At 43.7% G+C, this 13,381-nt stretch overlaps 1 pseudogene; it reads left to right on the top strand.

Annotated features, from left to right (window-relative positions):
- Positions 1-11,914: 11,914 nt before the first annotated feature.
- LOC134895829 (5S ribosomal RNA) lies at positions 11,915-12,033 on the top strand (annotated as a pseudogene).
- The last annotated feature ends 1,348 nt before the right edge of the window (positions 12,034-13,381 follow it).

Below are 13,381 nucleotides of genomic sequence, written 5' to 3'. Positions count from 1 at the left end.
CAGGTTGATCACTACTGCCTGTTTATAATGCTTGTCTTATTGCCATACGGTGCATAGCCATACGCTCCCGAAACTGCCGCTGAGTTTTGCCCACATAGGACAGCCCACAGGGGCAGGTCAGGAGATATATGACATATGTAGTTGTACATGTGACTGCATGCCTTATCTGGAATTTTTCCCCGGTGTGCGGATGGGAAAAAGTAGGGCTAGCTACCATGGACCTGCATGTTGTACATCCGAGGCACTTAAAGCACCCCAGTTTCCTACTCAAAAAGTGTGTCGGTTTCTTTCTCTCCATGCCTGTAATATCTAATTTAACAATTTTGTCCTTTAAATTACGATTTCTCAAGTAACTGGGCATCAACTTTGAGCCCTGGAGCGATGGCAATTCTTTGTCAGTACTGACAATGGGCCACCAACTTTTGGCTTTTTTAGTGAGATTCTCACTATGTATGTTATAACGATTGAGCCATGGTATTCTTTCCATATGCTGTGTCTGTTTGATCTTAGGTTCTAACAGTGTGGTTCTGGGGATATCCAGTACTCTGGTTTTAATCTGCATAAGCTCATTCCTATTATATCCCCTCTGTCTAAAGCGCTCAACCATAGTGTTGAGTGCTGGTTCCACATGTTCTGGATTTGATGTCATTCTTTTTGCCCTTAATAACTGTGAATAAGGCAGGTGTTAGGTTCCTGGTGCTCAGAACAAGGGAGATGTTCATGAAGTGAGTCCAGAGCACCAGGACGTAACGCTGGGAAAGGGGAATGGAAAGGCAATAGCCCCTGGCGCCCTAACTCTGTTGTCCCACCCGTGCTATCGGAAATCCCTTGCGAGACTATGGTTTCTTGAGCCCTTGGCAGCCACGTTTGAAGGGCGGATTATGTCTGCCCAACTCCGGTGCCCCCCGGTCTTAATGAGAGACAAAGGGAAATCCGAGGCAGAATGATAACAAGAGGACCTCTAACTAAGCAAACAGGCCAGGGGCTACAAGCTAACTAAAAACCTAAAGTATGTGCGGAGAAACCGCCAAAGGAAAGGAACAACAAAGGAAATGCTGATCACACGCCGACACAATACCTTTGTGTACCGGCGGTGACATCATAAGCAGAACCCTCTGCAAAACACCAGCGACAGAAACAATAATGGAATACAGCGGCCTAGGCCAACGGACGCGGGAGAGCCGCTACTCACGGAACCGGTACGAAATACTGGCAAACGGACAGGAACTTCTAATGCTGCCGACACCGACTCTCAGAACTGGAGGACAGGCAGAATCCCAAACGACAGACCGGTGGACACCAGGAAGCCAGAAGACTTGACCAGGGACAGGCAAAGCCACTGGACCTCAGGGCAGGAACGCCTCACAGCAGGACACGGGATCAGACACAGGAATCGACACAGGGACTGACACAGGAATCAACACAGGGACTGACAGGAACCAGCTCACACTTCAAGCAGACTGCAAACCAAGGAATATCACCAGCATCTGTGAATTGCAAACAGCCAGCATATAACAGAGAGGCCTAATTAATAATCCCATGCAGCTGCCCTGTTACATGACTCTAAACTGACAAGATGCAATTAGCAGCCAGGTGAGGCTGAACACATGGGAACAAGCTGCAATTACACAGACTCACCAGCGGCAGCAGACAAGAGTATTCTAAAACAGAGCAACGGGAAATCCTGGCATGCAAGACAACTTTATAAGCATAAAATAGGAATGAACCACTACCTGTGGTTCATAACAGTATCCCCTCCTTAAGGGTGAGCTCCGAGCACCCCATGACACCCACGGGGAACATAAACAGAAGTATAACATAAAATACAGAACAAAAATGCAAAACAGGAATGAGCCACAGCCGTGGCTCATAACATTACCCCCCCCCCCCCCCTTGAGGAGGGGTCAAAAGACCCCAAAATTCAGACTATCCAGAACAAGGGGAAAAAAAAAACCTGACACACTGGTCTAACAGACAAGAAAACAAAAAACAAGCTGTAGCAACAACTTGTAACAGTGCCCTCCCCTTGATGGTGGCCACTGGACACAAGACAATGAAAAAAAAAATCTTTATTTTTTTTTTATCAAGGCAAGAGTCAAAAATTATTTCTTTTTCTTCTTCTTCTTTTTACAAAGCTCTTTAGGTCTGACCAAGGTAATTCCCCAAACATTGTCTGAACTGATGGTACCACCCAGCAAGGCTGCGTTCAAATCAGAGACAGGTCTCTTACCCTTGGGAGCTGAACTTTCTGGTAAAGTACTATTATTAGAAGAAGAAGTCAAAAAAGCACATCCTGCAGTCAAAACAACGGGCTGGGACTCTTGTGACGAGTTTACAGTATTTGGTGGACTCTCAGCAGACAAGACGGGTGACTTAGAGGAACCTGAACCAATTTCTTTGGAACCATATCTTTTAATAATTGCATCACTGAATGCTGGGGGATCCTGAAGAATGGGATCTTCAGCTTTCATTAGGCTGGTCGCCCACTCAAAAGGCTCTCCTCTAAAAGAATAAATCAGATAAAGCACAAGGTTCTCTGAAGTGATGCCCAGAAATGGTCTAGACAACATAATAATGTAATAGTGTTTGTAAAGTGCCAAAAATTGGGCTAAGTCCCCATCAAAGATTATGGATGTTGAGATACCAGAGTCAGGATCTGTTTCCTTCCCATCTGACTGACTGGAGTGCTTTGCTAGGACCTGGTCACTATTGACCTTACTCGAGGCTGAGACTCTCTGAACCCCACCCGGGGCTGAGACTTTCTGAACCCCACCCGGGGCAGTGACTTTCTGAACCCCACCCGGGGCAGTGACTTTCTGAACCCCACCCGGGGCAGTGACTTTCTGAACCCCACCCGAGGCAGTGACTTTCTGAACCCCACCCGAGGCAGTGACTTTCTGAACCCCACCCGGGGCAGTGACTTTCTGAACCCCACCCGGGGCAGTGACTTCCGGGAACCCCGCTGGGGCAGTGGCCTCCGGGAACCCCGCTGGGGCAGTGGCCTCCGGGAACCCCGCTGGGACAGTGGCCTCCGGGAACCCCGCTGGGACAGTGGCCTCCGGGAACCCCGCTGGGACAGTGGCCTCCGAGAACCCCGCTGGGGCAGTGGCCTCCGGGAACCCCGCTGGGGCCAGCACCTCGGATTCTTTTACTGGGACCGGGCCGTTGGCCTCCCTGACTGGGATCGGGCCATCGGCCTCCCTCTCTGAGTCGATAATTATCGAAAGTTCTCCCGGGACTATGACTTCCGGGACTTTTGCTGAAGCAATAACGTTCAGATCCTCCACTAATGCTATGCTTCTTAAGTTCTTTCCTGGGGAAGCGACTTCTAGACCCTTCTTTGGGGCTGCGTCTCTCGAGACCCCACTTGGGGATATTACTTCAAAGATCCCTTCTGGGGTTTTGCTTCTCGAGTTCCCTTCAAGAACTATGGTTTTAGAGACCCTTTCTAGGGTTGCGCTTTTCAAGTCCCTACCTGGGGTGACAGCTTCTGAGACCCCTTCCGGTATGGACACCTGAACTATAATATTTGATGTCCCTCTATAAGCTAGGGCATCGGGTACCGCTCCAGCACTCTGGGCATCGGGTACCGCTCCAGCACTCTGGGCATCGGGTACCGCTCCAGCACTCTGGGCATCGGGTACCGCTCCAGCACTCTGGGCATCGGGTACCGCACCAAGAACCTGAGCATCGGGCACCACTCCAGGACCCTGGGCTACGGGCACCACTCCAGGACCCTGGGCTACGGGCACCACTCCAGGACCCTGGGCTACGGGCACCACTCCAGGACCCTGGGCTACGGGCACCACTCCAGGACCCTGGGCATCGGGCACCACTCCAGGACCCTGGGCTACGGGCACCACTCCAGGACCCTGGGCTACGGGCACCACTCCAGGACCCTGGGCATCGGGCACCACTCCAGGAACCTGGGCATCGGGCACCACTCCAGGGGCTTGCAACTCCGCTTCCACAGGAACCTCAAGAGAGGAGAGAAACATTCTCTTTTGATTCCTGAATCTATAATGGGGCTCCCTTGCCCAAGGACCCCAATTATAGGACAGAGAGCTTTTTAGTGTGGGTTGTGTGACAAGTACCTCTGCCACAGTAGAGACAGGAGTAGGTCTTGTATCCTGACTCAACTTGGCCAGAGGGCAAGACTCGTCACCACACTTTGGCTTGCGCAACTCACAGGTCTGCAGATAGTGGCCTAAACCCCCACAATATAGGCACAAGTTTAAGTTTCTGCGACGCAGACGCTCCTCTTCTGAGAGCCTGGGCCGCAGAAAACTTTTAAACCTTTTCTCTTCAATTAAACCAGAGGATTCTCTTGTCACCATACTGTGAACAAGAGTCTCTTTAGAGATAGATGTACTCTCAACGACTTCTGGCAAGATGAGCAAGATTTTAGTCAGTAGGTTTTGCAGTTGCTTTAGGGATTGCTGCAAAACTTCTAGTCGCTCTGGTCTCAAAGCACTGAATACAGAGTTCAGGGCTGCGAGAGATGCCTGCAGGGCTTGCATAGTAGACATAGGAGGATTTAAAACTAGACAAGACAAGGCAAGACTAAATTTTAACTAAACTAAACAAGACTTTTTTTTTTTTTTTAAAACCGGACTGGATTCTAAACACCGGACTGGATTCTAAACACCAGACTGGATTCTGCACACTGAATTCTAGACAGGACTGGATTCTAAACACCGGATTGGATTCTGCACACTGAATTCTAGACAAGACTGGATTCTAAACACCGGATTGGATTCTGCACACTGAATTCTAGACAGGACTGGATTCTAGACTAGACACTGGACTGGGCCAAAAAAGAAAAAAAAAAGTTTTATTTCTTTTTTGTGGTATGGCTGGTGATAATGTTAGGTTCCTGGTGCTCAGAACAAGGGAGATGTTCATGAAGCGAGTCCAGAGCACCAGGACGTAACGCTGGGAAAGGGGAATGGAAAGGGAATAGCCCCTGGCGCCCTAACTCTGTTGTCTCACCCGTGCTATCGGAAATCCCTTGCGAGACTATGGTTTCTTGAGCCCTTGGCAGCCACGTTTGAAGGGCGGATTATGTCTGCCCAACTCCGGTGCCCCCCGGTCTTAATGAGAGACAAAGGGAAATCCGAGGCAGAATGATAACAAGAGGACCTCTAACTAAGCAAACAGGCCAGGGGCTACAAGCTAACTAAAAACCTAAAGTATGTGCGGAGAAACCGCCAAAGGAAAGGAACAACAAAGGAAATGCTGATCACACGCCGACACAATACCTTTGTGTACCGGCGGTGACAGCATAAGCAGAACCCTCTGCAAAACACCAGGGACAGAAACAATAATGGAATACAGCGGCCAAGGCCAACGGATGCGGGAGAGCCGCTACTCACGGAACCGGTACGAAATACTGGCAAACGGACAGGAACTTCTAATGCTGCCGATACCGACTCTCAGAACTGGAGGACAGGCAGAATCCCAAACGACAGACCGGTGGACACCAGGAAGCCAGAAGACTTGACCAGGGACAGGCAAAGCCACTGGACCTCAGGGCAGGAACGCCTCACAGCAGGACACGGGATCAGACACAGGAATCGACACAGGGACTGACACAGGAATCAACACAGGGACTGACAGGAACCAGCTCACACTTCAAGCAGACTGCAAACCAAGGAATATCACCAGCATCTGTGAATTGCAAACAGCCAGCATATAACAGAGAGGCCTAATTAATAATCCCATGCAGCTGTCCTGTTACATGACTCTAAACTGACAAGATGCAATTAGCAGCCAGGTGAGGCTGAACACATGGGAACAAGCTGCAATTACACAGACTCACCAGCGGCAGCAGACAAGAGTATTCTAAAACAGAGCAACGGGAAATCCTGGCATGCAAGACAACTTTATAAACATAAAATAGGAATGAACCACTACCTGTGGTTCATAACAGTATCCCCTCCTTAAGGGTGAGCTCCGAGCACCCCATGACACCCACGGGGAACATAAACAGAAGTATAACATAAAATACAGAACAAAAATGCAAAACAGGAATGAGCCACAGCCGTGGCTCATAACAGCAGGCTTTTTCTCATTGAGTCAATTGAACCCTCAGATATTGATATACCACAGATTCATAGATGATTTACTAATCTTTTGGATAGGTACTGAGGAGAATCTTAAAATTCTACTAGATGATCACAACAGATCTCCAAGTAATGTAAGATTTACATATAAAACTAGTACCAGCAACATCCAATTTTTGGATGTGGAGATACACATCAGGGGTAAAGAACTAATGACGATGCTATACAGAAAAAGCACAGATAGGAATACTCTTCTTCAATATGAGAGTTTCCATCCTTTACCATTGAGAAAAAGCCTGCCTTATTCACAGTTATTAAGGGCAAAAAGAATTACATCAAATCCAGAACATGTGGAACCAGCGCTTTAGACAGAGGGGATATAATAGGAATGAGCTTATGCAGATTAAAACCAGAGTACTGGATATCCCCAGAACCACACTGTTAGAACCTAAGATCATACAGACACAGCATATGGAAAGAATACCATGGCCCAATCGTTATAACATAAGGCAAAAGGACTTACTTTTTCTCCAACCAAGAAATTTGATAGGTTTCAATGGCAGACAGACCTCAATCTCTTTGGACGGAAACTTTTACTTACAAAATTCTATGCCAACCAAGAATATCATAAAGAGAATGAAATTACCCCCTCCATACCGACTATTGAATCGCCTGAGGAATTAGAAGCACTGAATAACCTGGAAGAACTACTTGATTCAGCAACAACAAAGAGCACTCACACTCAACGACAGATCTGCAGAAAAAAATCAACGTTTTTCCCTAATGACACCACCTGTCCAGAGGTAAGAACCTTTATCAATTTGGTATCCAAAGATCTAGACAAACTGTACATAAGGAAAAGGAGGTTCAGAACTACAGGAAATCTGTCCCCTCAAGCCAGACATGCCCTTAAAGAAATAAAATCCTGGCAAGATACAATAATCAAACAGTCGGATAAAGGGGGCAATGTGGTCCTATGGCCGAATTATCTGTATGAAAAAGAGGCTAAAAGACAGCTTAATGATACCAACTGCTACAGTAAGAGTCTGTTTGATCCAACGCAAAATCTAACGGTGCAATATATGAGGATCATAGAGGAAGCCAGGCACCAGGGTACGATAACGCAAGCAGAATATGATTTTCTTAAAATTCAAAATCCCAGAGTACCAACTTTCCACTTGTTACCCAAGATACATAAAAATCTACTGAAACCACCAGGACGCCCCATCGTTTCAGGCAATGGAGGACTATTGGAGAAGGCCTGTACATTCTTAGAGATCCATCTGAAAGAACTTGTAACTAATCTACCCTCTTACACCCGAGACACTACAGACGTACTAAGAAAAATCGAGAACATATACTTGGAAGACACACACCTCCTGGTAAGCCTTGATGTTGAAGCTCTCTACACAAGCATCGACCATGACCTTGGTATAAAAGCAGTCAGATACTTCCTACAGACCAAAGGAATGGATGACTTCCATGAATTCCTCTTAATTCTTCTAGACTTTGCCCTACGGAAAAATTATTTTACGTTCAACAATCTCTTCTACACCCAGGAAAGAGGTACAGCTATGGGGGCGGCTTGTGCCCCCACATATGCTAACCTCTTCCTGGGTTGGTGGGAGCAGGAAGTCGTCTTTCATGAAGACCAAGATCTTTTCACTCAGCACATCGTCCTTAGGACTCGATATATTGAAGATATTCTCATGATTTGGGAGGGGTCACAAGAAGAACTTTCTCAATTCTTAATTTTTCTGAACAATAACACCCTCAACCTCAGATTCACATACAAACAGAGCAAGGAGAGTATTTCCTTTCTGGATCTTAGAATTTACAAGGGAAGAGACAACATACTCGCCACAGAACTTTACAGAAAGAAGACAGCTACCAATTCCCTTTTACATCAACAAAGTTCCCATTTTCCACCCACCATTCAAAACATCCCCAAAGGGGAATTTCTTCGACTCAAAAGAAATTGCTCAAGCAAGGAGGTTTACCAGGAGAAATGTAAAGACCTCACCAACAGACTCAAAGAACGAGGATACAGCTCAAGACTCATCAAAAGATCTAAAAAATCCCTTCAAGAAATTCCGAGAGAGTCCCTGGTATTCCATCAGAAGCCTTCCCCCAAAGAGGATAATGCTCTTAGATTTGTAGGTACATTTTGTGAGGAATGGAGAGACATCAAAGGGATCATCCAAAGACATTAACCAGTACTACTTTCTGATAGCGACCTAGCGACGAGATTAAACAACACAGTCGATATGAGCTGGAAACGCTCGCCCAATTTGTCAGATCAGTTGGTTCAAAGCCACTATACATCACAACCGATAAGAAATCCCTCCATCACGGGGACCTATCCCTGTGGAGAATGCAAGGTTTGTCCTCACATTTCCAGAAGTCCAGATATAGTCGACAAATTCAACAACAGAATAAAAATCATGAATTATTTCAATTGTAAAAGCACCAATGTGGTCTATTGTCTCACTTGTCCCTGTGATAAAAAAATATGTGGGCATGACTACCCGCATGCTCAAGCAAAGGGCTCTTGAGCACATTGGATCAGTCAGAAATGCCAAAACAGACTCACAAAAATTTAAACAGCTGACTACAGTGGCCAAACACTTCCTTCAACATCATGCAGGCTCACCCAAGGACCTTAAAATATTTGGTCTACAACAGATCAAATTAGGCATCAGAGGTGGCAATGTAACAAAAACCTTGTTAAAGAAGGAAAGTGAATGGACATTTAAACTCGGAACAGTAGCTCCCAATGGTCTGAATGAACATATCAATTACAGTGTTTTTCTTGAGTAACAATTTTGCAATCAATTGTCAATCCAGCCTCTCTTCTCCCCTTCTCTCTGCCATTCTGTTATCATTACTCACTCCCTCCTTCCCCCCACTTCCTTCATCCAATGTTTAGATCACGGCCCATTGCAATACAACACTTCACTTTCAACATCTCACTATTTTCCTCAATTCAACACTTCATTCCCATTAACTTACACCACCTCAAGCCTTTTTTTAGCCAACACCCAACACATTGCTTTCCTTTCATTAGTCATTCATTCACTCACATCGTTTCCACTCACCTTGAACCAACCTATCATACATTCATAATCCCACCCAACAGTCACCTTCTCCTTTATCCCTTTTTCATCATCTCTCTTTTCCCCCTATTCACCTTTCCCCTCCCCCCCTCTTTCCCCTTTTCCCCTCCCTCTTTTTCCCCTTCACCCTCCCCCACCCCCCTTTCCCAGCCCCCCCCCTTATTTTCATCACCATCCTTTAACTACACCACATGCTTCACACCACGTTCACTAGTGCCCACCCCCCTACCCACCCATGTCCCCCCCCCCCCTCCCCTTCTCTCTTCCCCCTATTTACCCCCTCCTCTTTCCATTTGCACAGCAGCACCATCTTTACACGGTCCGGGTATACAAAACAAGAATAAAATAAAATAAAATAATTTTTCATATTTTTTTTTCTTTCTCCCTATAAATCCCACACTTTCTCTATTATCACATAATAACAGCACCCAGCAACAATTTTGTTTTTTCTCTTTCCTTCAGCCACCAATTTCTCAATTAATATTTCACAATTTTCTTACTCCTCACTTATTTTTCCATACAGTTTTTTTACAATTTGTAAATTTTCTATAATTTTTCATTTTTTATAATTTTTTATTTTTTATTTCTTATTTTTATATTTATTTTTATTTTTAATATTTATTTATTATTTTATATTTTTTATTTTTATTATTTATTTATTTATTTTTTATGTTAACATTCCTTATTCATCATTCATTTTTTTCATTTTTTTATTTTTTTTCATTTTTTCATTATTCATTAATTATCACTATTTATTATTTATTTATTATTAATCATTGTCCATCCTTTATTATCATCCTTTATACCTCACAGGGAAGTCCCACTAAACCATGCCCTTTATAGAATAAGTTTTATATCCATTAGTAATTTCATCATATTAGAATTGCAACACCAATTCTCTTATCCTTCTTATATTCTCTTTATTGTTTACCTTTCTAACTGAATCATTCCATTGTAATGCTTAATATAACTTACACCAGCTTTGCGTTTTAGTATAATTACATCCATTAGTTGCATTGTCTCTGCACCTTCAGTAATTAGAACCTCAGCATGCCATCATAATAGTGGCTCTGATTCTGGCTATCCATAGGTTCATTCACAAGTCAATCAAGTCGATTAGCAAGGAGATTGGCTGCAGTGTCCGTTAAGAGACACACACGGAGGGCTCACAGATCAGACGATCCTGTGAACAAGCTCCTCCCAGCGAAACGCGCGTCACTTCCGGTCCGGCACCCGACTTCCGGGACCTCGGCAACGGGGCTCCGACGGGCGGACTCCTTCCAGCACACGCCGCAAGTATCACACCGCTCCCTGCAGCGGAATTAAGCTCTCCTTGTCAGCTCTCTCCCTGTGTGCCCAGTGCAATTACAAGGGAGAAGCTGCCCCCACTCTGTGCATGAAGCACGGACCATTTCCCTGGCAACACATAAGCCGGTAACACCAATTGCCTGACGCTTCCTGACTAATTTACACCCATGCAGGGTATTCACCCTTTGCATGGTAACCATTTTTTTCAGCTGTCAATGAGTGCAAATATCAAACCCTTGGATACGGTGCACAGATACATGGCACCTATCTAATGCAGGGAACTGCATTGTCAGCTGTCATTCTATTGGTGCAACAATTAAGTGTATAATTATCCCATTACCACTAACTCCACCAATACAGTCAGGCAATTATTATTATTTTTGACTTCAGGCATTCCGTTGATAGGAGAGCTTTCACCCATTTATTATTAGAGCAGTGCCTATTTACAAATACTCTGTTCTCATTAATTGTGATTATTTTGTCAAACAGAATTGGATACTTTGTGCAATTTATTTACAAATAGAACATCAGCTGCTCTTGCAGTGTTTTTGCTGGTTCTAATATTGAATTTCTCAAAAAGTCTTATGTTGAGATTTGAGTCAGCATTTCTGCAGTTTTCTTAGCAATTTGTTATTGTGACAACTATATACAAATATTTGTATCTTTCAACGATAGAAGTCAGCTGCTTCTTGCAGCCTATGTGATCTATCTAAAAACAAATGTATCTGTCTGCATTGAGTTACTGTGACAACTATATACAAATATTTGCATCCTGCAGTGATAGAAGTCAGCTGCTCCTTGCAACTTATGTGGTATATTTAAAAACAATTGTATCTGTCTTCATTTAGACACAGTGCCGCCTAGACCCCTCCCTTTTTTTTTTTTTTTTGCAACATCCTATGTCAAGTTGTGTATGTGATTGAACAGGTAGCTGCCTTGCAGCCCTAGTGGTGTATCCTAAGGGTATTGTTACATAGTTACACTAATCATTAGTCACTTTATACTTAGTAATTCTTTATCGTGGAAACTATTTAAAATAACTGCATCTCTTTACAATGAGATAAGGCGCTGCTTAGACAGCTTCACACAACAATTTATGTCAATCCTTATACAAGATTCAGCATATGGTAATTCGCAAGATTGTTTATTATAATTCCATCACATCAATCAATTTTTGTCATATCAGTATTCTTATTGCCACACCTTCATTCGTTCGAGGTGATTCTTGTATGTGTTTCCAATTATAATTTACGTGGAGGATTTCATCAGTGAACAATCTCTCCACATTTTGGTTCCCCTGAAAACCACGGGAGTTTTCCTTTAGGGACAATAATTGGCTATTGTTAACTCAACATTTCTGATCACGGAACCACAGTTTGCTAAGATTAGCAGCCACTCTCTATGCTGAGAGGTATTTACCATATCTTCTACAGTCATACCATGCTGGATCTGCCCGATCTCGTCTGATTTTGGAAGCCAAGCAGCACTGGGCCCGGTCAGTACCAGAAAGGGTGACCTTCTGGGAATACTGGGTACTGTAGTCCCATTAAGGTACATGCCTTTCATTGACCAGCAAAACTCATTTGCAAGCTAACATTGCAGAATACGCAGTATAGCTGACCACTCAAAAAGGAGTCCGGTAATATAAAAGCCGGTTTCTTCTTGTATCTCTTCTATGAAATATACATGTGTATATCTAATCATAAATTCATAGTGATAACAAGAATTTTTATTTTCGCATTGGACAAATGTCTAACAGTAATACTCGCCTAAAATCCAGCGGGTTTACAGACAAACTTTCTGTCACCCACTTTTAATAGGCGAGTGACATATCATTATATCGTCTTCTATATATGCTATTTAATACTTGTTTTAACCTATTTCGCTGTTTCATACAGCAATGTTTTTCTCATATGGTTAATTAACTAACTAATTTTTTCCTTATAATACTTGAGTATAATTTTTTCGTCTGTAGAATAAATTAAAAGTTACGTTTTAATGCTTCATATACATTCCACGGTTTCATAACTTTGTCATCTAGTTAATTTAAATAAAGTGTGCCCCAGAGAGACATATCAAACAGTCTTTCTTTTGCTTCTTTGCAAAACAACCTTTAACATATCTATAGATGATCAAGCTCAATAGATGCTAAAATAGAGTGCAATGTAGTCATGACACACAGTTAGTAATGAGTATGCTCAGCTTTTAATGTAAGCATGGTTTTAAATGTTTGTAACAAAAAAATTTTTTTCATGTTGTCAGGTTGCTAAGCAACAGAAAATGAATGGAACCCTAGCTTGGCGCCGCCTGGTGACGTCGGGATCCAGTGACGTCAGTTGCCTGCGCGGACCCGGCTGCACCGAGCGGCGTGGAGCAGGTGAGTGAGTTTAGCAATTTGTGCACATGTTAGATAGGGTATAAATGTTTGTAATTTTGTATGTCATTTTGTGTATGATTGTCCCTGACGACGGGCGAGAGCCTGAAACGTAACGTAGGAATTAAGGACGCTATGGAAATTTGAAAAAGCCTGGAGAGTGCCGCCCATTTATTTGCAAGCTATATATATATATATATATATATATATACTGTATATATATATATATATACTGTATATATCCGGATAAGTCCACACTCACCCGGCCTCATCCTACTCGTTATTGAGGAGGTTGGGTTTGAGTTGAAACAGGTGCGAGAGGACTTGGCTACGTTTAATTCCACATATTTATCTACCTTGGTGACGGATACTGCTGATAAGTGGATCGACCGTTTGACTGAACAAGTTGGTTCCTATCAGCAGGAGCTCATCACCTTCAAGCGTAAAAAGTTGGCTACTGTCAAATCAGACTACTCCAATAACCAGGTATATAGGTGGTTGAGGGGTGATTCCAAAGG

Source organism: Pseudophryne corroboree, chromosome 3 (genome assembly GCF_028390025.1).
Source record: "Pseudophryne corroboree isolate aPseCor3 chromosome 3, aPseCor3.hap2, whole genome shotgun sequence".
Classification (NCBI taxonomy): domain Eukaryota; kingdom Metazoa; phylum Chordata; class Amphibia; order Anura; family Myobatrachidae; genus Pseudophryne; species Pseudophryne corroboree.
The sequence above is the reverse complement of the archived record's forward strand: the minus strand, read 5'-3'. Positions and strand labels throughout refer to the sequence as shown.